Below are 24,012 nucleotides of genomic sequence, written 5' to 3' on the forward strand. Positions count from 1 at the left end.
CCGCAGCTGCGGGGAGCAGGCGGGGCGTCGGCAGCCGCCTGCATTCGGAGCAGGGGGGCTGGCGAGTGAGTGGGTGCCAGTGGGCTTGGATTTGTATGCGTCTCCAGGAGGTCTTGCCAGTCTGTTCATCTCTTAGCTTCCATCTTCCCTCGCCTCTCCTCCCTCACCTCTCCTCCCTCCTGCACCCCGGTGGAGGCCACCCTGGGTCCGGATGGCGGGGGCCGGCGTCTGCTGGTTTTGAAATCGCGACCACAGCCCACCTGGTGTTGCGGGGAGGCTGGGAGGGGCAGACTGCTTCAGGATGCTGATCAGGCGCTGGGATCCAGCCTATTGTCTTGCCTTTCCTCCCCCTTCCTTTTCTTCTCTAATCACCCCCGCCCACCCCCACCCCCCAGTGGAGGGGGGAGAGAAAGAAAAGGCACCAGCCCACACCCTATCAAACTCCTTTAAAAAACTGTCATTTCTCTGTGACACATGATGATTACCCGTCTGTTTCTTTACACCCTCTCTTCCCTCCTCTAGCAGTTTGTCATCTAAAATTCAACGGATTCAAATGAGCCTTATAAAGATCAGAAATCAAACCTCGGTTTCCAAAATGCACATTTTGTGCTGTGTGAGTGACCTGAAAGGAGGGGAGCAGATGGTTGGAGCCCCCTCCTTTCACCTTTGGCATGTGGGTCCAGCTGGGACCCGTGAGATATTTAACTTGGGCAGGGAGGGACGTCCTCAGGAATGGGATTTGGAAATGGTGTTTCATTTTAAGGGGAACATCGTTGGTCAACAATTGAAGTGAAGGTACTTTAAATGAATACAACCAGAGAAGGGGACTGAAGTGGCAGACTTGCAGCCATCTGCCCACTAGCAAATGAATAACAAATGTTAGTGATTTTTCAAAAGGGGGTGAGACCGTTTAATGTGTTCACTTTATAAGGTTGCACCTTCATTCGCAATGTGATCAGACATTTCTCGTTGCCTGTGGACCTGGATCTTGCCCAAAGCCCCACCCCAACAGAGCTCAGTGAAAGCAAACTTTTCAGTATTAGCATGTTGTCAATACACCTTGGAGCACCACTAACAATAAATCATTCTTTGATCCAAAATCCATAACATTTCTGTAGCAAGCCCTGTGTTCTTTCTTCTCCACCAAATTGCTTAGCCCCGTTAGAAATGTACTTGTCACAAACACACTGCACAACACTGCCTGGAATGACACACCACATGTAGTTTCTAGGCTCTGGCCGAATTTGCTTTAAATATTAGTATAATGCTGGAATTAGCAACCCTCAGCTGTTCTTGAGAGTTTGCAGGTGATTAAATGTGTTTGTTGGCAGAGATTAATGTTCAGATTTTAAATATATATATATATATATGGCTTTGGTAAATATATTTATTACCTATCGTGTTCCACAAGGGATTTAAGACAGTTTACCGGAATTCATAAAGCATAAACTAAGAAGTAGATGGGAAAGACAAACAGGAAACTAAGGGTAGAGACATAAAATGTTACTAAGAATGAGACTAATAGAAAAATACAAGCATAGGACCCGCTACACCAGCGGTTCTCAACCTGTGGGTCGCGACCCCTTTGGGAGTCGAACGACCCTTTCACAGGGGTCGCCTAAGACCATCGGAAAACACATATATAATTACATATTGTTTTTGTGATTAATCACTATGCTTTCATTATGTTCAATTTGTAACAATGAAAATACATCCTGCATATCAAATATTTACATGACGATTCATAACAGTAGCAAAATTACAGTTATGAAGTAGCAACGAAAATAACTTTATGGTTGGGGGTCACCACAACATGAGGAACTATATTAAAGGGTCGTGGCATGAGGAAGGTTGAGAACCACTGCTCTACACCTTTCATGAGGGTAAATAAATCCAACTGTCAATTTTGTAGTAGCTGATGCATAAAGGGAAATTGAGCAGCCCATGACTTGTGTTTTATTTATTTTTCGACTCATTCACTCACTTGTTCACTCAACAAACATTCCACATTCTGTAAGACACAGACATGGTCTCTGCCCTGATGGCACTTACAGACAAATGCAAGAAAGAGACATTCATGATAAATCTCTCCAATAAATATGCAATTACATATTATGTTAAGAGCTGTGCAGGAAAAATACAAACACAAAACATCACATGTCCAGAACATAAAAACACAAAATAACAAAATAAACAATTTTTTTCAAATATGATACCGTGTTTGGAATGATCTTCAATCATGTCTTGGTCAAACACAGGTGGGCTGCCTTCAGCTGTGTTTTTATAATGTCCCTCCATGTGAGCTCAAGATATCACACCACCGGTCTCTCAGGCCCCTAGGGTTCTGAGGATCTATGTCCTTTGAGGGATCTGTGTCTTCTCTAAAATTAGTGGTTTCATTTCAATGATAATCTTACATAATGAATAATGAAAATGTGCTCTGGGTCATCTTGACAGCCACCCCCAAACCAGTGCTGGGCCTGACCCTCGGCATCTTCCCACGGAGCCAGGTCCCAGCACGGATGAGGAGAGGGGAATGGGAACGGGGCCTGTGGGGAGAGAGGTGAGCCTGCACAGGGCACAGGCTTGCCAGACTCCAAAGAACTGTTCCTGGCGACCACGGCTGCCTTGGCAAGGAAAACAGGTCTCATGCCAGCTCTACCCGCATATGGACAGTGTCTCAGCAATTTATTAGCAGCAGGTGTTGTAGTGAAAAAATGGAAAAGTTATTGTTGCTGGTTTCAGCACTAATTGGATTAGATTTCTATTTAATGCAGAGTAAGGAACCCTCTGATAATCCCCCCCTCTGATAATACCTAGCGATGACATAGGTAATTTGGTGCAGTGGTTAAGTGGAGTCAGACTGCCTGACCTCAAATCCACTTTTCTACTTACTAGCTGTGAGACTTCGGGCGAGTTAGTCAACCTCTCTGTTCCTCAGTTTCTCCTTATGATAATATGTGGATAAATATGTGGTATTGATTTTATATGATATTGTGAGGATTAGAGGTAGTACACATAAAAGACTTGGAGCATATAATGAGGTTCAACAAATGTTAGAGATTATTACTATTTTTATTAGTATGAAATGGCACCTCATTTATGTAGTCACTCCAGGATGGTTTTGATAGTATCCTCTTAAATTAGCCACATTTTTGATGTTACGAATATTGTTTTGCACAGCATGCTTTATGTGTTGTCTGCATTTGGATTGTTGAAGTCAAAATCCAGAAAATGATAACGTGTAGTAAGTTGACCTGAGGCTACATCTTTCTTTTGTTAAACCCCAAAAGGTGTTGTAGTTTCAGCCAAACAATATCTGTTGCAGTGAATTCATTTTATTAATTTGACATTTTAAAGTTTGATAGTTGTATTTATTTACATCTTTGTTTTGCCATTTTAGCTATGTAAAAGCTATAAAATACAAGTATTTAGGACTGGCCTTTATGCGTGTAATATTTAAGTTACATTTTAATAAAAGTGAATTAGGGTAAGCTTTGGCCCATGAAAAAACTTTTTCTTTCAAAAGGGATTTCTATGCAGTTTTTTGGCATTTTGAATTGTGTACCAGGTCATACCCAAGATTCTTGGAATAGAATTTTGGATATCTAGAAGAGAAACTGCAGCCCCAATAATTGACTCCATGTACCTTGACTGCCATAGTTGTACCCTGAAAAGATTTTAGGGCAGTAACACCCAAACCTGCCTCTGTCTTCAGCAAGATAAACTGCAGTGAAAGGTTAGCCAATCTTATGAAATGAGGAGGGAAGAAAAGCCTATTCTCTGTGTAGTACAATGTTTAGCTGTATGGATTAAAACACATTTATTGATTTTATTCAAATCTATTTAAAATTTTTCTTTGTACCTCAGTGATCTAAGATTATAAGATATATGTTAGTCTCCCATTATAATCATGTTTTTGGTAGATTTTGATATACCAGTATACCTATCATAGACATAAACATATATACGTCACACAGACATTTATATTTGATTGCCCAGGACTGATGGGTTTCCTGGGATGAGGACTTGCAGCACTAAAACCAAGATAGTGCCAGGCAAAGCAAGATCAAGACAGATCCATTTTAGTTTCAGAAGACAGGGAGAGAACAATGGGCCCTGATTCTTTAAGGACTCTCTGGAAGATATGGTACAGATGGTGCCAACCAACATCAGCCAACCCATGATTCAACAAGGGTCCCTTCTGGGCAAGTTGAGTCCTAGACTATTCCTCAGGCTCACTGCACCAGGCCTGGATGGGTTGTGGCATGATTGGTGGGGACAGGAAGGGGCAGGGCTCTAGGAACCTATCAGCACCTCCACCTTGAGTGTCTAAACCCCCAGTCTGAACATGTGCAGAGGGAGCCCCCAGGAAAGTAGGGCTCTAACATATCCAGCTTAAAGCCTGGTCATTTCTAATTACCCCAACAGTTGTAGCTAAAAATAAAGATACACCCTATATAATAAAACCGTAGTATGCAAATCAACCAAATGGTGGAACAACCAGTCGCTATGATGTGCACTGACCACAGGGGGCAGACACTCAACACAGGTCTGCCCTCTGGTGGTCAGTGCACTCCCACAACTGGAGCACTGCTCAGCCAGAAGCTGGGCTCATGGCTGGCGAGTGCAGTGGCAGTGGCCTCTCCTGCCTCTGTGGCAGCGCTAAACCAGGCTTAGGAACCCCTCCCCAGTGCAGGAATGTTGTGCACTGGGCCTCTAGTAAGTACATAAATAAATGCCATTCACCCAGCAGTAAATATTCCTAATGTATTGATGTGACATAGGACCTTAACCCACTGAAACCCAGGCAGGACCTAGAAGCCAGGGAGTTTAGGATATGGTTGTCAGGATATCAGTTTCACGGCTCCAGGGGGGATATCTGCCATGGTCTTCCCCAGGCCCAGCCTTGAGGTGGCTGGACAAACTTACCAAGACAAGTAGCAAATCCCTCTGGCTTCTGTGGGTGGCAGCTCTAAGGACCATTTGACACTCTCCAGCCCATCCACACACACACTGATTGGAGCAGGCATGGACCTTTGGCCTATGAGACCAAACAGGGGAGGGGAACAGGGTGAGGAGACTAAAAAAAAATGACCCCCCTCAACCCCGCAACCAACACCAGACATGAGGGGAAACTTCCGTGGCCAATTTAGAGAAGAAGCTAGAGAAGAAGCCACTGTCTCCCTTGTGCTGGCCACAGTGATTCCAGTTCTAGCAGGTTCCATGGGCCCAGAGACCTTGGTGCCTATGTTGATGAGGCCGCCCTCTAGCCTGCCTGGGCCAGTTTCCCTGGGTTTCTGTTTCTCACAGCCAGGCTGCTGCTGGCTGGAACTCTGCATTGTTCCAGAGCCTCCCCCCTCTCGTCTGAGTGGACCTCTCTCCATCCATCCACAGCAACCCTTCCTAAACAAACATCGAATCTCCTCATTCCTCTACCCTCAGGATAAAGCCCAGACTCCTTACCCACCTCTACTGCTCACATCACCTTCCTCTCACTCCACCTGCTAGGTAGACCCACCATCTTTCTGGACATTAACGCCCCTCCCCCCCTTCTCCCCCCCCCCCGTCAGCCTCCACATCGTTCACAGGCTCTTTCTTCACCTTATACTCCCTCCTCCCACTTCTTGTCTGCAAGTTGGTCCTTAGAAAAAGCTCACCAAATAGACAGACTGCGGGCAAGTCTAATTAAGATTTAAAAAATTTAACAATACCAGAAATGATATGTGGAACAGAGGAGAGGGGAGAAGAAGAGATGTGAAATCATAAGCACACTAGGCATTGTTGTATCCTAACATATGTGACAATCTTGAGCAAATGGACCATTTTCACAGAAAATCTGAACTCCCAATATTTACTCCAGAAATCAAATGTCATGTTCCTGGATGGGGAGAACTGATGTTGCAAAGATGTCGACTCCTCGCGGATTCTGGGATTCTGCTGTGAGGTGAGGATGGCCGCCTTCCTGGTGGCCCGGAGTGAGGTAGATTCGTTCGCATTTCCATGGTCCTTTGATCATTATCTGTGGGGCTTTGAAAGGGTAGGTAAGTGCTGGTGCTGAACTGTGAATCAGCTTATGGAAGGGAAAGTCAATACACGTGCATCTGAATGTCATTTGTAAATTGTTTTTCTCCAAGAACAAATGAAGTTATTAAACTTTGAAATGCATGGGGCCTTAATGAAGACAGGGTTTCATTTAACAGCGGACATGATTTCCCACCCATATGATTTTATTGAGTATGAATTTCACCATGTTTGCTTTTTTGGCTCAGCATGGAGCCCGTATAAGAATTTCTTGACTTTTACTTTTAAAAATCCATGGTGAAAAGACACCAGAAAAGTGAGGGCGGGTTTGGTTCTTTCCTCCTTTACTTGTGTCAGATGGCAGAGCATCCATACTGATTATCTGGGAACTTATTCTCCTTCCCTCTTAGCACATTTCTCTCAGAACCTTCCCACACCCTCATTTGTGTCCTAAATTAGCTACATCTGTTACCATAGTTATGCAGTACCCAGCTTAACCCATTCCATGCTGTTCCAACAGTCCTGTGCAGGAGACGTCCTTTCTCGTATTTCATAAAACATACCGTTATTTTTCTTTATTCTTCTGCTCCCATACAAAGTGCGAATTCACTAAATCAAATAGGACTGAGAGCTGCTAACAAAAAGCAGCCATCCCTGCCCCACCCCCAATCCGTTATCCACAGGCAAACCACTTTTAGCTGTTTTCTATTCTGCTATAGCTCCCTCTGTATCTCAAAATAATATGCAGATGCTACTGCTGTTATGAATTTATCAACTTCGATCATCACTAAGTGACTTTCTGCCATGAAAGTCAAGGATGTAGCTTATTTACACTCACATCTCCTCACCACCTTCCATCCTTGCTATTCCAGACAATGCATTTATTAAAGCCAGATTTTCATTCCATGGACTGTTGATAGGGCCATTTAACTCTCAACTCTGTAGGATAAGGGTATTACCACCACCTCTCCTTGCCCGCGTCCTCCTTTCCTCTAGCTCAGTGGTTCTCAACCTTCCTAATGCCGCGACCCTTTAATACAGTTCCTCATGTTGTGGTGACCCCCAAACATAAAATTATTTTCGTTGCTACTTCATAACTGTAATTTTGCTATTGTTATGAATCGTAATGTAAATATCTGATGTGCAGGATGTATTTTCATTGTTACAAATTGAACACAATGAAAGCATAGTGATTAGTCACAAAAACAATATGTAATTATATATGTATTTTCTGATGGTCTTAGGCAGCCCCTGTGAAAGGGTCATTCGACCCCCAAAGGGGTTGTGACCCACAGGTTGAGAGCCGCTGCTAGCTGAACGTTTTTACCTTTGCATTATCAACATTGATAAAACATACATCTGTTCCATGGTCATAGCTGGTTTCCATGATCTGTCTATAAGGTAATTCTAAAAGCTGAAAACTCTTGAAGTGTTCATTACCTGACGGGTTGAAATTGTTGGCTGCACCATAACAGGCTGGGATTCCATATCCTTCTCAGGGCTCCATTATCCCATCCCTTGGGCCAGTACGTGAAAAAGGCTCCCAGGGTGAAGTCCTAAGGTTTCTGTTTCGCTGGGGGCACCAGCACCATCTCAGCTGTCCTAGTTCACCGTCACGGCGTGCAGCTTCTCTAAGAAGACCCATCCAGTGGTCAAGTTGGTAAGTTCAGAGCCAGCAGCAAATGCAGACTATCTTCAGATACAGAGGTAGTGACAGCTGCGTGCGTGCCTGTGGACCCTGCACGTGGAGGCAGGAGAGGGAGTGGGAAGGGTCTACTGCTCCATTTAGACACCTGCAATTTGTGCCCCTATGCTCAGTCCCTTTATTTCCTGTCCTCCATCATCCCTGCCATCCCAGAGGCCGGGACACCTTCAGGGCTCTGCCGGACACATCACCTGCCTCCTTGGCCCCAGCATCCTCTGCCTGAAATCCAGGCTGAGGCTTCAAACATTAGTCACCAGCTCCTCATCTGCTTTTTGTCCTCCAGAAACTTCTTGAAATCCTTCCTCTGGTAATAAATGACTTCAATTTGTTATTGTGGGATTATATATTTGTGTTCCGTTATGATCCATTGAATGGGGGCCAAGGAGAGAATGAAACCTAGGGATAGATGGGCTAGGCCTGCCATCTTCGGCATTAATTTTCAATCAAGGAATGCATGGTAGTGATAAAACGAACTACTGGCATGGCCATGAGTTAAATGCAAACCTTGTGAACTTTGCTTTTCTTTGTTGTGAAAATGCCTTCCACTAGCTGCTATACTATCTACTTGAGTGCAATATCTTCTCCCAGCTAGAGAAGTTCAGAAACATTGAAACCTTCTCCCCTATTCTAAGGTGATGGACTTTTAGTTTACATGCAATTCTGATAAGCTCAATTGGGTCTCTTCTGAGACTCCAGAGAACTGGAAGTGGCAAGTTAGAAAGAAGAGTTTGGCTAATAGTGTACAATAGACTGGGATAAAAATGAGGATTAAGGGAAGATGACAACTGCTCCTAGGGAGCTGGGTAACAGTTACTGCCCAGGTGCGATGGAAGATCACATGGCAGAGTTGCCGATACTTGATTTACCTAGAAAGTAAGGGCCTACCAGAGGAAGTAAGGGAGCTAACAGAGTGAGTCCTCACAGGGGGAGGGCTGCTGGCTTTCTGTACCTGGGTGAGAAGGAGGGATCTGAGGGTGCCAAAGGCTCTTTGTTCAGAAACTAAATCTGTACAAGAAATGTCCTTTGCCTCTATGTTTCCATCTAATTTGGAGATTATTGCTCCATTTTTTAGTCTTATCAATCATCAGCAAGACTGAAACAGTTTGGGGATCCTGCTATATATAGCTTAACTCCGTTAAAGTCACAGGCTGTAAAACCGTTGTCGGCTTTGAAGCCTGTACTTGTTATATTTAGCTCTGAACTCGAGATCTACCAAGATTAAGGATGTCAAAGAATTTACTTTTTTATTCATTTATTTATTTATCTTTATTATTGGAAGTATTACAGATGTCCTCCCTTTTTTCTCCATTGACCCCTTCTGCCCTGCACACCAGGCCTCCACCACACTATTGTCTGTGTCCATGGGCTATGCATATATGTATATAAGTTCCTCAATTAACATCTCCCCAAATCTTTTTTAAAAGTCTATTATATTTATGGATGAAGTGATATAATATCTAGGATTTATCTCAAAATCATCACTTTTATTGGGGGATAAGTAGGGTTAGAGGTGAATTAAGATAAGTCCATAAGCTGATAATTATTGAATTGGGAATTATTATCTATAAACTGGCACTTTTTAGCGTGAAAGGAGGTGCCATTAGCAATTGCATTGGAATAAGAGGCATAACCCGGACTCTTTTAGGCAAACTGCAGTCTACTCTGAAGCTAGATGGTGGGTACTCAGGGTATATTGTAGTGTGCCCTCTAATTTTGTATACTTTCACATTTTTCCATAATTAAAATTTTTCTTCTGTTTTGTTCTGTTTACTGTTTTATTAAAATCGGAGCCTTTCCTCTTAACCATGATCTTAAACATTAGTCAATTTCAAACCCCAAACAAAAATAGCTGGAGAATATTGTCAAAGGACACATCTGTTAGGTTGATTTATAATAACAGGACAAAAACTCATAGTTCTTGCAACTGGGACACCCAGGAAGCAATACTTAATTAAGTTGACAATGTTAGAAAGCAGATCTATCGCTGTAGTTAGGCAATGAAACCTTGTTTTATTGTTGTGAATTGGGCTCATCAGGATTTTACAGGAAGATGGAGTCTGCTGGGAAATGAGGAGCCGGCCACGAAAGGGAGGCTTGTATTTGCATAGCAGGCCCCCATGCTGATCTGAAATTGCCTGCTTGTCCCTCCTCTTCGAAGTTCCCCACTTTCATCTAGTCAGACTTGGAGGACAAGGTCTCCATTCCCATGTGGTCATTCCCATTGTCCGTCCGCACACAGTTTAGTGATGCGTTTGCTGCCCTACTTGTGAGGTGGTGTGGGTGAGGCTCTTAGACAAGGAGGCAAGGTGGGCTCTGCCTTTCAGGCTGTCACGCATTTCGATTCTGCCCATCGGAGGGCTCAGGTGGCTGTGGATTTGGAGTAAGGTCCTTTGTGCTCTATTCAAGGAGGGGCTGAGATGGCTGTTGGCCCAGCTCCCAGCTGGCAGCTTGGAAGGAGCCTGAGGTCACCAGGCAAGGTACTGCATTATACGGGGTCCTTTAAGGCGAGAAGGCTACCAGAGGATCAGAAACTAGGTTTTAAAAAATGACTTCTTCTTAGGTTTTTAGTGTTGCTGGTCTATTTCCTATTATATTCCCCAGTATTATACAGAGGTCATTTTTAATAGCCTCGTGGAAGAACTATTCAGTGACCACAGCTGGAGCCTGGGCTCCCTGCACAGAGACCAGGGTGTAGGTCTAGAAGGTTATTTTAAAATTTATTTATTTGTATTTTGTGTAAGTCAAATAATACTTTTTTTATCTGGGGGAGTGAAAGCGTAGCAGAGGATGGGCAGGGTGAGCAGAATGAGGGGACAGGGGGAGGGCGAAGTCAGGCTCTGGGGTGTCTGATCCTTCCCTCCTGCTCAGGTTGCTTGAGGCGTGGGGTATTATTGAGATATAATGTACATATAGTAACATTCACCTTCCTTAGATGTATAGTTCTATGAATTTTGGCAAATATATACAGTTGTGTAACCTCCACCACAATCAAGATAGGAAACAGTTCCCTCATGCCCCTTTGTAGGAAATCGCCTCTGCTCACACACAACCCCTGAAAACCGCCCGTTTTCGGTCTGGCCTTTTCTAGAATGCCATATAAATGGGATCGTATAGTAAAGTCTTCTGTGTCTGGTTTCCTTCACTTTGCCTAATATTTTTGAGATCCATCCATGTTGTTACGATACTAATAGTTCATTTATTTTGATTGCTGAATAATTTCATTTGGATGGCTGTACCACAATTTGTTTAGCTATTCACCCATTAAAGGACATTTGAGTAGTTTCCACTTTTGACAACTATGAATAAAGGCACTGTGTACATTGACATGCAAGCTTTTGTGTAAACACAAGATTATAATTCTCTGTCCTATGTATGCTTAATGGCATTGTAAGAAACTGCCAAAGGTTTCCAAAGTGACTGTATGCACCATTTTGCATTCCCACCAGCCATGTATGGGAGTTGTAATTGCTCTGCGCTGGGTATTGTGTGTGTGTGTGTGTGTGTGTATTTACTTTAACCATTATGAGATGCGTGGGGTATTATCTCATTGTGGTTTTAATTTGCATTTCCCCAATGATCAATGACACTGAACATCTTTTCATGTGTTTGAATGTCACAGTATCTCTTCTTCGGTTGTTTCTTGTCTTTTAAATGTCAGCGAGGCTCTGCTATGCTAAGGCGAACAGGGGAAGCAGGTTTTCTTAGTCTCAAGGGGGGAGTGAAAGCGTAGCAGAGGGTGGGCAGGGTGAGCAGAATGAGGGGACAGGGGGCGGGCGAAGTCAGGCGCTGGGGTGTCTGATCCTTCCCTCCTGCTCAGGCTGCGTCTGGAGTTCTTCTCTGGAGGGTTTTGTGGTTTGTATTGTGAGAGGCTGCTCCTTAGGGACGGAGGGAGGAACAGAGGAAGACAGCTGTACTATTGATTCCATTATTTTTTATTTGCTTACTCTAAATTCTGTTCTTTATACTTTTAGTTCAGTAATATCTCTCTCAAATAGATAAATTTGGCCCAGAGAGCAGCCCTACTGTTAATTTGGGGTGTGTGTGAAAGGGAGGTTACATAACATATGTTTAAGAAAATGTCTATTTCAATTTGACTGATGTAGGGATTCGAAGAGATGTTTGTACAGCCTTGTTAACAGCAGCACTATTCACAATGGCTAAAGCCTGGAAGCAACGCAAGTGTGGATGAGGAAATGTGGTATGTACACACAGTGGAATATTATTCAGGATTAGAAAGGAAAAAAGTTCTGACATATGCCTCAGCCTGGATGAACCTTGAGGACATGCACTAAGTGAAATAACCCAGTCGCAGAAAGACAAATACTCTATGATTCCTCTTACATAAGTGACTTAGAATAGTCAAGTTCATAAAGACAAAGTAGAATGGTGGTTGCCAGGGGCTGGAGTGGGGTGCACATGGAATCATTGTTTAATGCTACAGCATTTCAGTTTTACCAGGTGAAAAGAGTTATGGAGATGGATGGTGCTGATGGTTCTAGAGCAGTGGTTCTCAACCTTCTGGCCCTTTAAATACAGTTCCTCATGTTGTGACCCAACCATAAAATTATTTTCATTGCTACTTCATAACTGTAATGTTGCTACTGTTATGAATCATAATGTAAATATCTGATATGCAGGATGGTCTTAAGCGACCCCTGTGAAAGGGTCGTTCGACCGCCAAAGGGGTCGCGACCCACAGGTTGAGAACCGCTGTTGTAGAGCATTATGAATGTACTTAACCTCACTGACCTGTACACATAAAAAGGGTTAAGGTGGTAAGTTTTATGTTACGTGTACTTTACAACAATGAAAACTTCTAAAAATGTGATTGGGGTATACTAGCAATGATGAACACTATATCACAGTGGTAGGTAAGTTTGTAAGGTTTGCCTATGCATGTCAGTCAATTAGTCAGTCAACAAGCGTTTACTGACCACCCTCTATGAGCAACTACTGTCCCAGGTACTGGGGATGCCCTGGTGAGCCAGGAGGCCAGGCTCTGGTAAGGAGAGGAAGATGCTAAACATTCAAACACACAGACAGTGCCAGGCACTGGTGCTTGTTGTGCAAAAGGTAAATTCAGGTAACAAGAGGGCGAGTGAGCAGAGAAGGCTGCTTAGCCAGAGGGAAGTCTTCTTTGGGGAAGTGACATACAGCTGACACAGGTGGGTTGGTGGGACTGGGTCAGAGACTGAGGTAGTGCTGGCTGATTTCAAGCATTTCATTACACTATTGGAGACAACATCATTGGCTGAGAGTAGGGGTGAGGAGGGTGTGGGGAAATTTGAGGAGAGTTGAGAAGGTGGGAATTGATCTTCTTAAAGAGTCTACACCAGTGATGGCGAACCTTTTGAGCTTGGCATGTCAGCATTTTGAAAAACCCTAACTTAACTCTGGTGCCGTGTCACATGTAGAAATTTTTTGATATTTGCAACCATAGTGAAACAAAGACTTATATTTTTGCTATTTATTTTATGTATTTAAATGCCATTTAACAAAAAAAAATCAACCAAAAAAATGAGTTCGCGTGTGACCTCTGAAACGCGTGTCATAGGTTCGCCATCACTGGTCTACACCAAGGAAGGGCAGGTTGCCTGATAATGGTAAGAAACCATTTGAAAGGTGTACAGGGAGTTTTGAAATAAGTCCTGTCCACACAGGGGTCAACAGCTCAGATGCACACGTGGAGCAAGGTCATGTAACATTTAAGCAAAGGTGCGGCTCTGTGAGGTGAAAACGGTGGAGGGGCGAGGCACAGAGGAGTCAGGTGCTTTGCAAGGGCGTGGTTACCCAGCCGGACTAGCTACTTTAGCCTAGACAAGGAGGGGTGTGAAGAGTGAAGTTTGGGGGTAGATAATGAAAAAGTGAACAGAAGGTCTCCGAGGCATTGGAGATTTGCCCCTAGAGGGGTGGTATCAGAGTGGGTGGGCTGGAAGGGGATGGTCCAGGAGTAGGATGTGAAATCCAGATGTTGGAGGTAGTGATCTTATTGGTGACATCAAGATCTAGGATGTATGACCACAGGAGTGGGTGGCTGGGGTGGGGTGAATGGAGAGATGATTGGTGTTAGAAGCCAAGGAAATGTGAGGCTGGGTGTTGCCCGGATGCCTGTGTGGTGTGTATTTGAAGTCATCGGGAATGAGAAAGGGTAACGATAGAGGGGAAGATGATGGAGTCATCAGTGCATGAGGGGAGAGACCAGGAGAGAGGCAGAGGGTAGCCACAAGGGGTGGGGGCTGATGGGAAGTCTATTTTAGATGTGTGCTCCCAAGACAATGAGGGTTTTGAAGCAGTGGAAATGGAGGTGGGTATAGGGCACAAAGAGGCTGTCTGCACTGCTCTCAGGCCCTGAGTATGCGGGGGGTGTGCAGTGAGAGAACAGTGAGCTCAGGGGGGAGCCAGGCTTTAGGTTTTTGGTTTTTGGATCACAGAAATGGGCTTTATGTAGGGGATTTAGGGGAGGCTGCGAAGAATTGTGCGATTGTTCAATGACATTGGTTTCCAAGCTGCAGGGAAGGTAACCAAGGAGGCCTTATTGACTTAGGGCTTGTTCAAAACTCACTGGAAGGCAATTAGCAGTATGTGGTGTTGTTTACCAAAGTCCTAGTCTCGCGAGAGACCCAGCAGTTCTTGTGAATTGTGACAAGAGAAGGAAAAACTTCCTCTCTCGAGGTAGCTTGTGTTTTCATGTCGTTGGAAGTCCCGCATCACCGCCAGCCATCCATCTCATGGAGGAGACAGAAGGCTTCGGTCCGTTTTTAATCATCTTGCTGTGGCTCTTCGATGACCCCCTTGTCTAGCCTTGCTCTGCTGATGGTGGCCTTTAACATAGTAACTGCTGACAGGAATAGTGAGGATTGGTGGAGAAGATGCACTTTCTCATAAGTCATGGCTCACGCATTAGATCAGAACATTTTTGGAGAAATGAAGCATGTGGTGGTGGGAAAGCATGGGATTTCTCAAACACCTGGCCAACAATCTCAAAAAAGCTCCCTGCACTCCCTGGAAATCCTAAGGTGTTGACTTTCTCACTCTCCAAATTAACTAATTCAGTCCCTCACTCTTTAAACCTTCTCTCCCCACCCCCACCCACCTTGCTACATGCCTTGGACTTCACTGAGAAACAGAAGCAATGAGCGGAGTGGCCCTGCCTCTATCAGGGGCCATCCTTGGGCTTCAGACCTCCTTCCTGTTCATCTTCCCCAAAACAACACTCCAGCAATTGGTCTCTTTTGTGCAGCACCTCTCTCTCTCTCTCTCTCTCTCTCTCTCTCTCTCTCTCTCTCCTACAACATTCCCATTGGCATTCAGGCATGCTCCAGTACTTCCTACCTATGCATCTCAGATACTAACCCATTTCTCTCTTATTCTCTCAGCAAAACTCTCTGCCTTTGCTCAAATTCTCACTTCCTCTTCCCCACTGTCCTCTCTGTGCTACTGAGACGGCTCTTGTCAAAGTCATTGGTGATCTCCTTGTTGCCAAATCTGATGGCCTCTTCCCTGTTCTCACCTTGACCCATCAGCAACATTTAACATGGTGGACTCTCCTGGCTTCCCTCTCCTGGTTTTTCCTTTGCTGCTCTGGATTTCCTCCTCTTCCTCTGTGGGGTTCCCTTCTCCCCTCCCTGACCTCTAAGTGTGGGAGAGCTTCATGACTCCCCTTGGGCCGCCCAGCTCCTTATGGTAGTTCATTCAGGGAGAAATGAAGCATGTGGTGGTGGGAAAGCATGGGATTTCTCAAACACCTGGCCAACAATCTCAAAAAAGCTCCCTGCACTCCCTGGAAATCCTAAGGTGTTGACTTTCTCACTCTCCAAATTAACTAATTCAGTCCCTCACTCTTTAAACCTTCTCTCCCCACCCCCACCCACCTTGCTACATGCCTTGGACTTCATTGAGAAACAGAAGCAATGAGTGGAGTGGCTTTAACTTCATTTATATCCTGAGGAGTATAAAGTCTCTATCTCTCCAGAACTTCAGCTCCATGCTTCTCACCCTTTAACATGCATTCAGATCAAATGGGGACCTTGTGAAAATGCAGATTCTGGTTCCATTGGTCTGGGGTGTGGGGTCTAGGATTCTGCATTTCCTACAAGCTCCTAGGTCAGTGGTTCTCAACCTTCCTAATGCTGCCACCCTTTAATACAGTTCTTCATGTTGTGGTGACCCCCAATTTCATTGTTACAAATTGAACATAATTAAAGCACAGTGATTAATCACAAAAACAATATGTAATTATATATGTGTTTTCCGATGGTTTTAGGTGACCCCTGTGAAAGGGTCGTTTGATCCCCAAAGGGGTCGTGACCCACAGGTTGAGAACTGCTGTCCTAGGTGATGCCGATACTGCTAGTCTTGGGCTCTCACTCTGAGTGGTGTTGAGTGGTGAGCCTGCAGATGTGGATACACAACTGTCTCCTTGACATTTCCACATGGATGTCTTACAGGCATCTCCAACCAAACTTAAAATGACCCTATTAGAGTTCTTAACCTCTTTCTTCAAACCCACTTTCCTTTGCATGACATCATCCTCCCGGTTGCTCATGCCAAAAATCTTGAAATTGTCTTTGGTTTCTCTTTCCTTTACTTTCCCATCTGATCCATCAGCAAATTCTCTTGGCTCAGTCCTCCCATATATATCCCGAATCTTTCTACTTGGCTCCATAAGGATAGTAGTAGCTGACGTTGACTGAGTTCTTCCTACATGTCAGAGTGTGTTGATGTTTGCTATAGATTGAAGGTTTAGATCCCCCGGAAATTTGTATGTTGAAACCTATCCACACTGTGATGGTATTGGGAATTAGTGCCGTCTAATTTAGAGGCCACAGAGAGCTCCCCTGCCTCTTGCCCCATGTGAGGACACAGGGAGAAGATGGCTGTCTGTGAGCGGGCCCTCACCAGGCACAGACTCTGTCAGCTCCTTGGTCTTGGATTTTCAGCTGCCAGAACTGTGGGAAATAAATAAGTCAGAAATGGTATTTTGTTATAGCAGCCCAAGCTGATTAAGACAACAATATACATTTGTATATTTAGGTATTTAAAGTCTAAATATTATAACAACCCTGTAAGACACATGATATTATTAATTTAATTTTTTGGATTAAAAAAGGTAGACACATAATAGTCAATAAATAAAACTTTGTGGATTGAGTAAACAAACTTTATAACTTATAGCCCTACATAGCTTATGTCTTTAAAAAAATCTAATTCATTATTTTGGTTATTTTTTTTTAAACTATAATAGTCAATAGTGTATTGGTATGCAGAGAATTATGGAGACAGTGTCTTATTTTAAGGTTTCTGTGTCCTTGCTAAGCACAAATTAGTTGCAGATGTCCACAGGGTGTGCGTGTCACAGAATTTATAGTCTCTTTGGCTTCCTCAAACCACTTTTGACAGGTTACAAGCATCTAAAACATTAAAATTATTTATGTCTGATAATTACAATATTGTGATGTACCCTATGAAGACATCGTGTCTAGTGTGTCCTTGCAAAAAGCAGGGACACTTGTCTCATTACGTCACCGCATTTTCTGGAACTTGTGGGATATATTGAGATAATGACAGTTAAGCTCCAAGATATATTCCTTTCCTAAGCTTTCTTTGTGTGTGTCAGTTTTGAAAGTAGTGTGCTCTGTGTTGGACATCACACTTACAAGTGGCTGGGGTTCAGGGAACAGCAACCTGCATGGCCGGGTAGATGGATGCTAGTTCATACAGAGACATCTGAAGGAACTTGGGTTGTTTAGGTTGAGAAGAGCAGGGTAAGCCATTAGTTTGCTATGTTGTTTATTTTAAAGGAAATCTTTAGTGACCTTGTTTATAAAATAAAGACTCCTTTTGTAATGGGAACAATTGACTAGTTTTATAAGTGTGAGTGTCTCTGAAGGGTGGGAAGGGGTCATGCACATTCATTATTGTCCTCCTGATTTCCATTACAGCCTCCTCTTAAGAAGCAGTTGTCTCTTCTAGAACTTTCAATACACCAAGGCAAACACTACAACAAACACCACACTGTGTTCCTTTCTCTAGTTCGGTTCAAAGAATGACCCTGGGAAGTGAGATTCTTATATACAAATGAACTCCCAAAAGCTCAAAAGGAGCCCTAAGCGTTAGCAAGGGCCTTCCTGTCTCTATGTTTCTGAGGATCATGCGTCAGACGTCACACATGGGAGACATTCTCCCTGGAACCCCAGCATGTCGAAGCGGAAGGGAGCGTAGGGATCTTCCTGCCCAGCCCTGAGTTACAGAGATCAGACCAATGGAGCCGAGAGGAGACAAGGCGCCGGCCCAGGTCGAGGCACAGAATCACTGGCAAACCCATAGTTCCTGAAAAGCTGCCCTTTGGGGGCATTTCTTTCTAAATGTCACGTCTCCATTGTTTAATGTCAGAGTTTTCAGGATATTATTTGATGTCATGGAAAAGAGACAGGAGGAGAAGTTCCTTACGAGAATCTAAAATATGATGAGAGAGATGGGTGGGGCTGAGGCAGGCGCCCTAGATGGCCAGGCTCCATGTTCATCCTTAATTTTCATCCCTAGATCCAGGGGGAAAATTACAATATAAACTTCGTCACAATTTTACAAAGTTTATTAGCTTCCTCGGGCTGCCTTAACAAAATATGACAGATTGAAATTTAGTCTCTTAAATGCATAGGAATAGAAATGTATTCTCTCACAGCTCTGGAGGCTAGACGTCTGAAATCATGTGTGGGCAGGGCCATGCTTGCTCTCAGCCTCTAGGGAAGAATCCTACCTGGCCTCTTCCTGCCTTCCGGGGGTGCCAGCCATCGTTGGTGGGTTTTGGCTCGCAGCTGCACCACTCCCGTCTCTGCCTCCATAGTCACATGGCTCTCTCCTCCATGTCTGTGTGTCCTCTGTGCCTCTCTATGTCCAAATCTCCTTCTCCTTATAAGGACCATCACCAATGGGTTTAGGGCCCATCCCAATCCACCTATGACTTTGTCTTAACTTTCTGCAAAGACCGTATTCTACCTAAGGTCACAGGCATAGGTTCCAGTTGGACATGAATTTCGGGGAGACACAATTCAAATTCAGTGCAGTATGCAAAATTATAATGATTTTATGTTTTAACTTTTGCTAAGAATTTATACTTGTACGTGCTAGAAAGGCACGTTGTTTCCTGGGAGCCCAAGGACGAGAGAAAGAGAGAGAGAGAGAGAGAGAGAGAGAGAGAGAGAGAGAGAGAGGCACTTCCCAAAGTACATCTGGAAGAACACTGTTCTCAAGAAATGTAACATGAAATAAAAATTTCATGGTCAACAGAATTTGGGAGGCACTGTATCTATTCTTCTCTCAAAGCATCATCGAGCATCTAGGATACAAAAGGTTGCAAAAAGTCCTTGTAACAAGGACCTGCACTTGCTCTACCAATTCCAAAGTGTACTGGACAGGGAACACTCTATATTGATTAAAGCTTGCCTCTAGCTTCACGAAACAGATACCCAATCAAGCTTTGTCTCATAGGGGTTCATTTCCCTCACCTAGGAAGTTCAGAGGTCAGCAGTCAGGGTTGGCACAGCCGCTCATGATGGCACCAACATGCCAGGCTCCTTTTGCCTTCCTGCTCTACCACGCTTAGCCGCTCATGTTCATTCTCTTGAAAGACCAGCTACTTCACTTCCAATGTCCCAACTTCCTTCTAAACAGAGAGGAGGAGGAGGACAGGGTGAGAGAGAAGGGATAGCATTTTTATCGGTAGATTAGACTTTCCCAGAAATTCCCCCAAGATTTCTGCTTGCACATTACTAAGAATGTATCAAAGGGTTGCGTCTAACATCAGGGAAGGCTGAAAAAATGCAGGGTTGTTTTTTGTTGTTATCATTGGGCGCATATTTTGGACAAAAGTGCGGTTCTGTTAGGAAGGAAGAAGGGAAGGCGAATCTTGCCTACGTGTAGGCAGTGACTGCCCCACATGCAATTGCCCATAGCATTAGTGACCAGGAGTTCGCCCTCATTAAAAATCTGTTCCCGTTGTCCTTTACAAGAGTGTTTCCTAGACAACGGCAGGGTTTTAGCATCGGCCTCCAAGCTTAATCCTGCCAAACACTTCAGCTCAGCACAACTCAAGCAGTTTGAGTGTCCATCCTTGTATGGCACCATGCTACCCTAAGTGCCTTTTAAATTATTTAATGGCTTGATGTGTGTTTGCACTCCCGAGCTAATTTCATTTTCTTTAATGTGCTTTAATGGAATTTGGAGCTTTCTTCTCTACAACACCAATTCCTTAACTACAGAGTTGCCCTGTGTAAAGTAATACACTCAGAATGCACTGCAGAGGCATTAACCCTTTCTCTGGCCAACTTTTCAAGCAATGAAAAGGCAGAGGCTCCCACCTGCTCAGAGACCATGGATGCGGCCGTAGTGGCTCAGGAGACCTTGTCAGTCACGGGGACCTGCAGGGGTCACTGCTGTGGTCACACGCTCTAATCAGCAGGAGAGCCGAAGTGCGCGCCTCCATTCCCAGGTAGGACCTGCAGTGAGGAGCCTATTGAAGGAGAGGGAGCCAGCCAGGTCTCCCTCTCCTTTGGGTTCTTTCTCGTTCACTTTGCTTGGTCAGGGAGAGCACACCAGCCAGGGGAAGGGAGGCTTGTTAGTGCAGCACAAGACTAGCTGAGTCTGGCGAATGCACACAGTAACCTCAAAGATAGGGAGATGTATGACAGATTCCAGAAAAGGTTCCTTTCGATCTCTGCGTGAGTATGTGACACTTCTAATCTCACTGCTGGAGATGGGGGAGGAGGAGGAAAGGACCCACATAGCAGGCAGGCAGGTCATCACACCTGAGAACAGGAATGTCCTTCAAAGTGAGGGCCCAGAGGCCTGTGGGAAAAACAACCGTAGAGATTGTGCCGTTCACCATTCACAGCTGTGAATATAAACTCTTTCCTTAGTTCCGGGTGGAGGGAACCAATCGAGGATGTCAAAACACCTGTTGTTTTTTTTCCTATCAGCAAAACATGTCAAGGTTTTTTAAACCATTAAAATTGCATGCATTTATAATTTCCACAGAAGCAAAGGTCACAGTGGCCTCACACCCAAAGGCAGCAGCTGAGAGGAGCAAATGCCTTTGTACCATGTTGATAGTTGGCCCGCTGTACAAAATAAAGTTGAATTTCACATTGTAATCCCCCTTAGTGCAAAGTATAGGAAGCCCCACTTCAATCAGCGTGACCCTGACACGCACGTAGCCACGAGAATCGTGCTCACCTCACTGGCTTTATCCTCCCGAGCACGGTGCAAGTGCCGCCGCCCTGCAGCCTGTGGACTCAGGGCCCTTGTGGAAGGTGAACTACCAGTTGGTTGTGGGCAGAGGGACCCCTTTGACCCACCCCGGTCAGGTCAGGAGCTGTGCAGTAACCTCCCGGGTACCTGAGTGGGTGTGTAACTTCCTGGGTGGCCACACCTGGTAAAGTTGTCAGAATGACTATGGGATTCTTTTAAATGTTAAAATAAAGACAAGTGCATAGACAACAACAACAAACACACTAAAAAAAAAAAATGTGTTTAGAAAGCATAAGGAAAAGGATGATGCAGCAAAAGATGAGTTTCTCTTGCCCAGGTGACTGTGCTATGGCATGATGGGAAAACAGGTGGCATGAAGGGAGAGCACGTGGCATAGAGCTGTGGATTTCAATCTCCAGACTGCTCCCCTGTTTGAATTCATGGTTGGACTCTTAGTTCCTGGAGTGCAGGGACCCTTTGCTAAATCTTTGCTGTCTTTAAGCACTTAGCCCAGTGCCCCATAGTCTTTAAACGCTATGAGATGAGTAAAGGCACCAGGAAAGCAATGATGCCCAAGTAAATCTATCCAAAAACATTTATCTCATCAAAAACATTTGGCTAGAATGCTAATGCACAGCCCCAGGGTGTGCTCAATGGTGTGAAGTCCAGTCAGGGACAGTTGCTGACTTGCTGGTGACTGTGGATGAGACCTGGCCCGCTGGGATTGCTGGGAAATCCCAGAGGCCAGGGGGGCTCAGTGAATATCCTAGGGCCACCGCTAATAAGCTCCCAAATACATAGGAGACCCAGGTATCTTGACTCCCAGGCCAGTGAGTTCCCAACTCTTCTGGGAGATGGCAGGGTCAGACTGCCTGATCATCCCCACTGACTAGCCATGTGACCATGGACACATCTCGTTTCCTTTCTTGCTCAGTTTCCTCATCCTGAGATCCCTACCTCATTAAGGATACGGTGGGAATTAAAGGAATGAGCGCATAAAGTGAGTGCCTGGCCCCATGAATTAATTCTTCCGTGTTAGCAGCTGCCAGTTCAATAACTACGAATGCTTTCCGAATTTGCATCCTCTTTAAGGCCCGGAGTGAGAAGGTAGCTGAGCAGTATGCGAGGTGCTGAGATGGATGAGAATCATCAGAGAGACTTACCCTGATAAATAATTCCACTACCCACTGAGCAGTGCGAGAGTGCTCAGAGGACGGGCCTATTAATTCAGCTTGAGAGATCAGAAAACCTCACAAAGGGGCTGGCATCTGAGCAGGGCGTTGCAAAGCAACTGGGAATACTCCCGCTTGATTTGATTCCTTCTTGGAAGAATCCTTTTAAGCACAAAAGCTTTTTTTTTTTTTTTTTTGGTTAATTTATTGGGTGCTACTTTATAAGTGATCATCACTGTTGCAGGCTCACTAGCTCATTATTTGACTTCTGTCAAGGAGATATTTATTATTGACACCTTTTCCCCACCGTTTACATAACTTGTAGGTTTTCAAAAAATTGTTTCAAGAATGTAGATGAAAATGGGCCTTGTTTTGGCAGTCGTCTGCATGGAGAGATATTTAAGTAATATATACAATCTATCTGTTTCTCTAACTCTCAGCTACAGGGGCTGGGCTCAATTTATCTTCTCTCTGAAGGGCCTTCCGTTGTCCTTGGATACTCACCTCACATATGTCCCTGAGAATATGCAACTGATTAATCATAAAAACGGTGCCGTTCCCTGGAGTGATGGGACATTATAGCAGAGCATCTGCTGTGCTTTCTCATGAGGGGGATGCGGGCAGACCATCTTCCAGGCGGCACAGACAGCTGCTCTCCCTGGGGGAAGGGGTTCTGAGGCTGTGGTCTGGCTGTTGAAGGGGATCTGGCCCCCAGCACATGGCATTTCCCTGCTTTGTACAGGGACATGAGAAACCCGTGTTAACCTCAGAGATGTGGCCTGTGTCCCCGCCCCTTTGTGTCTAAGAACCATTTCCATACACAGAAGGCCTCCCCAAAGTGCAAACTTGCTCGTCTCTAGTTCTGTATTTTGAGGAATTGTCTGGAAAAGGAATGCAGATGTAAGAAAAAAACAAAACCCAAACCTATAGCAAGGGTGGGGTTGAATAATTCACCTTGAAATCTTAGGTTCAGTTCCATTAACTGATCCAAAGCTTGAAAGAAGAGAACCAGAAGCACATTCAAGTCCGCACCAAGTTCCATTTCATTTTCTGTCTCCTAAACATCCCCACACCCATGCACTTTCTCCATCTCTCTCATGCACTGGTGTGCCACGGTGTCCAAGCCCATCACCCCATCTGGATGTGCACATGGCCTCTAATTGGTCTCCCCATGCCAACCTGTGCCCCACCCCCTGCTCTGTTGTTCACGCTGAAGACAGTGTGGGCCTTCAATATGCAAATTGGACCTTGCTGTCTTCCTTTAAAAAAATTGATTATTACTTCCTATTATTCTTAGAAAAAAGTCAAAAGTCCTCTCTGCCCACTCAGCTTCAGCCGCACTGGGCTTCCTTCTGCCCCTCACACCCACCAAGTGCTTCTCAGCCTCAGGGCCTTTGCACTGGCTGTTCCTCTGCCCCAACTGCCCTTTCTTGTCACTAATAACTCAACCTAAGTATCACTTCTTCAGAGGACATTCTCTCCCTCTCTCTCTCCCTCTCTCTCTCTCTCTCTATATATATATATATAGAGAGAGAGAGAGAGAGAGAATAGAGAGAGAGAGAGAGAGAGAGAGAGAGTGAATATATATATATGTATATACTCATAATATACATGTGTAATATACATCTAACACACACATGTATAATTTTTTATGAATTGTTTGAGGGTGAAGTGCAGACATGATGTTGCCCATTTACTCCTAAATACCTCAGTGTGTGTTTCCTAAAAGCAAAGACATTCTCTTACATGACCAAATACAGTGATCATAACCAGGCGATTTACATTGGTACAGTCCAATGATCTAATCTACTTCCTTCAAGTTTTGCCAGTTGTTCCACTAATATTCTCAATAGCAAAACAAAATAA

At 44.5% G+C, this 24,012-nt stretch overlaps 1 protein-coding gene across 2 annotated transcripts in view; it reads left to right on the forward strand.

The window, feature by feature from the left end:
* The window catches only part of ADD2 (adducin 2), an 85,523-nt gene that overhangs the window by 602 nt on the left and 60,909 nt on the right, over positions 1 to 24,012 (forward strand). The gene's annotated exons all lie outside the window — the stretch shown is intronic.

The sequence above is a fragment of the Myotis davidii genome, unplaced genomic scaffold, assembly GCF_000327345.1.
Source record: "Myotis davidii unplaced genomic scaffold, ASM32734v1 scaffold247, whole genome shotgun sequence".
NCBI classification, from domain to species: domain Eukaryota; kingdom Metazoa; phylum Chordata; class Mammalia; order Chiroptera; family Vespertilionidae; genus Myotis; species Myotis davidii.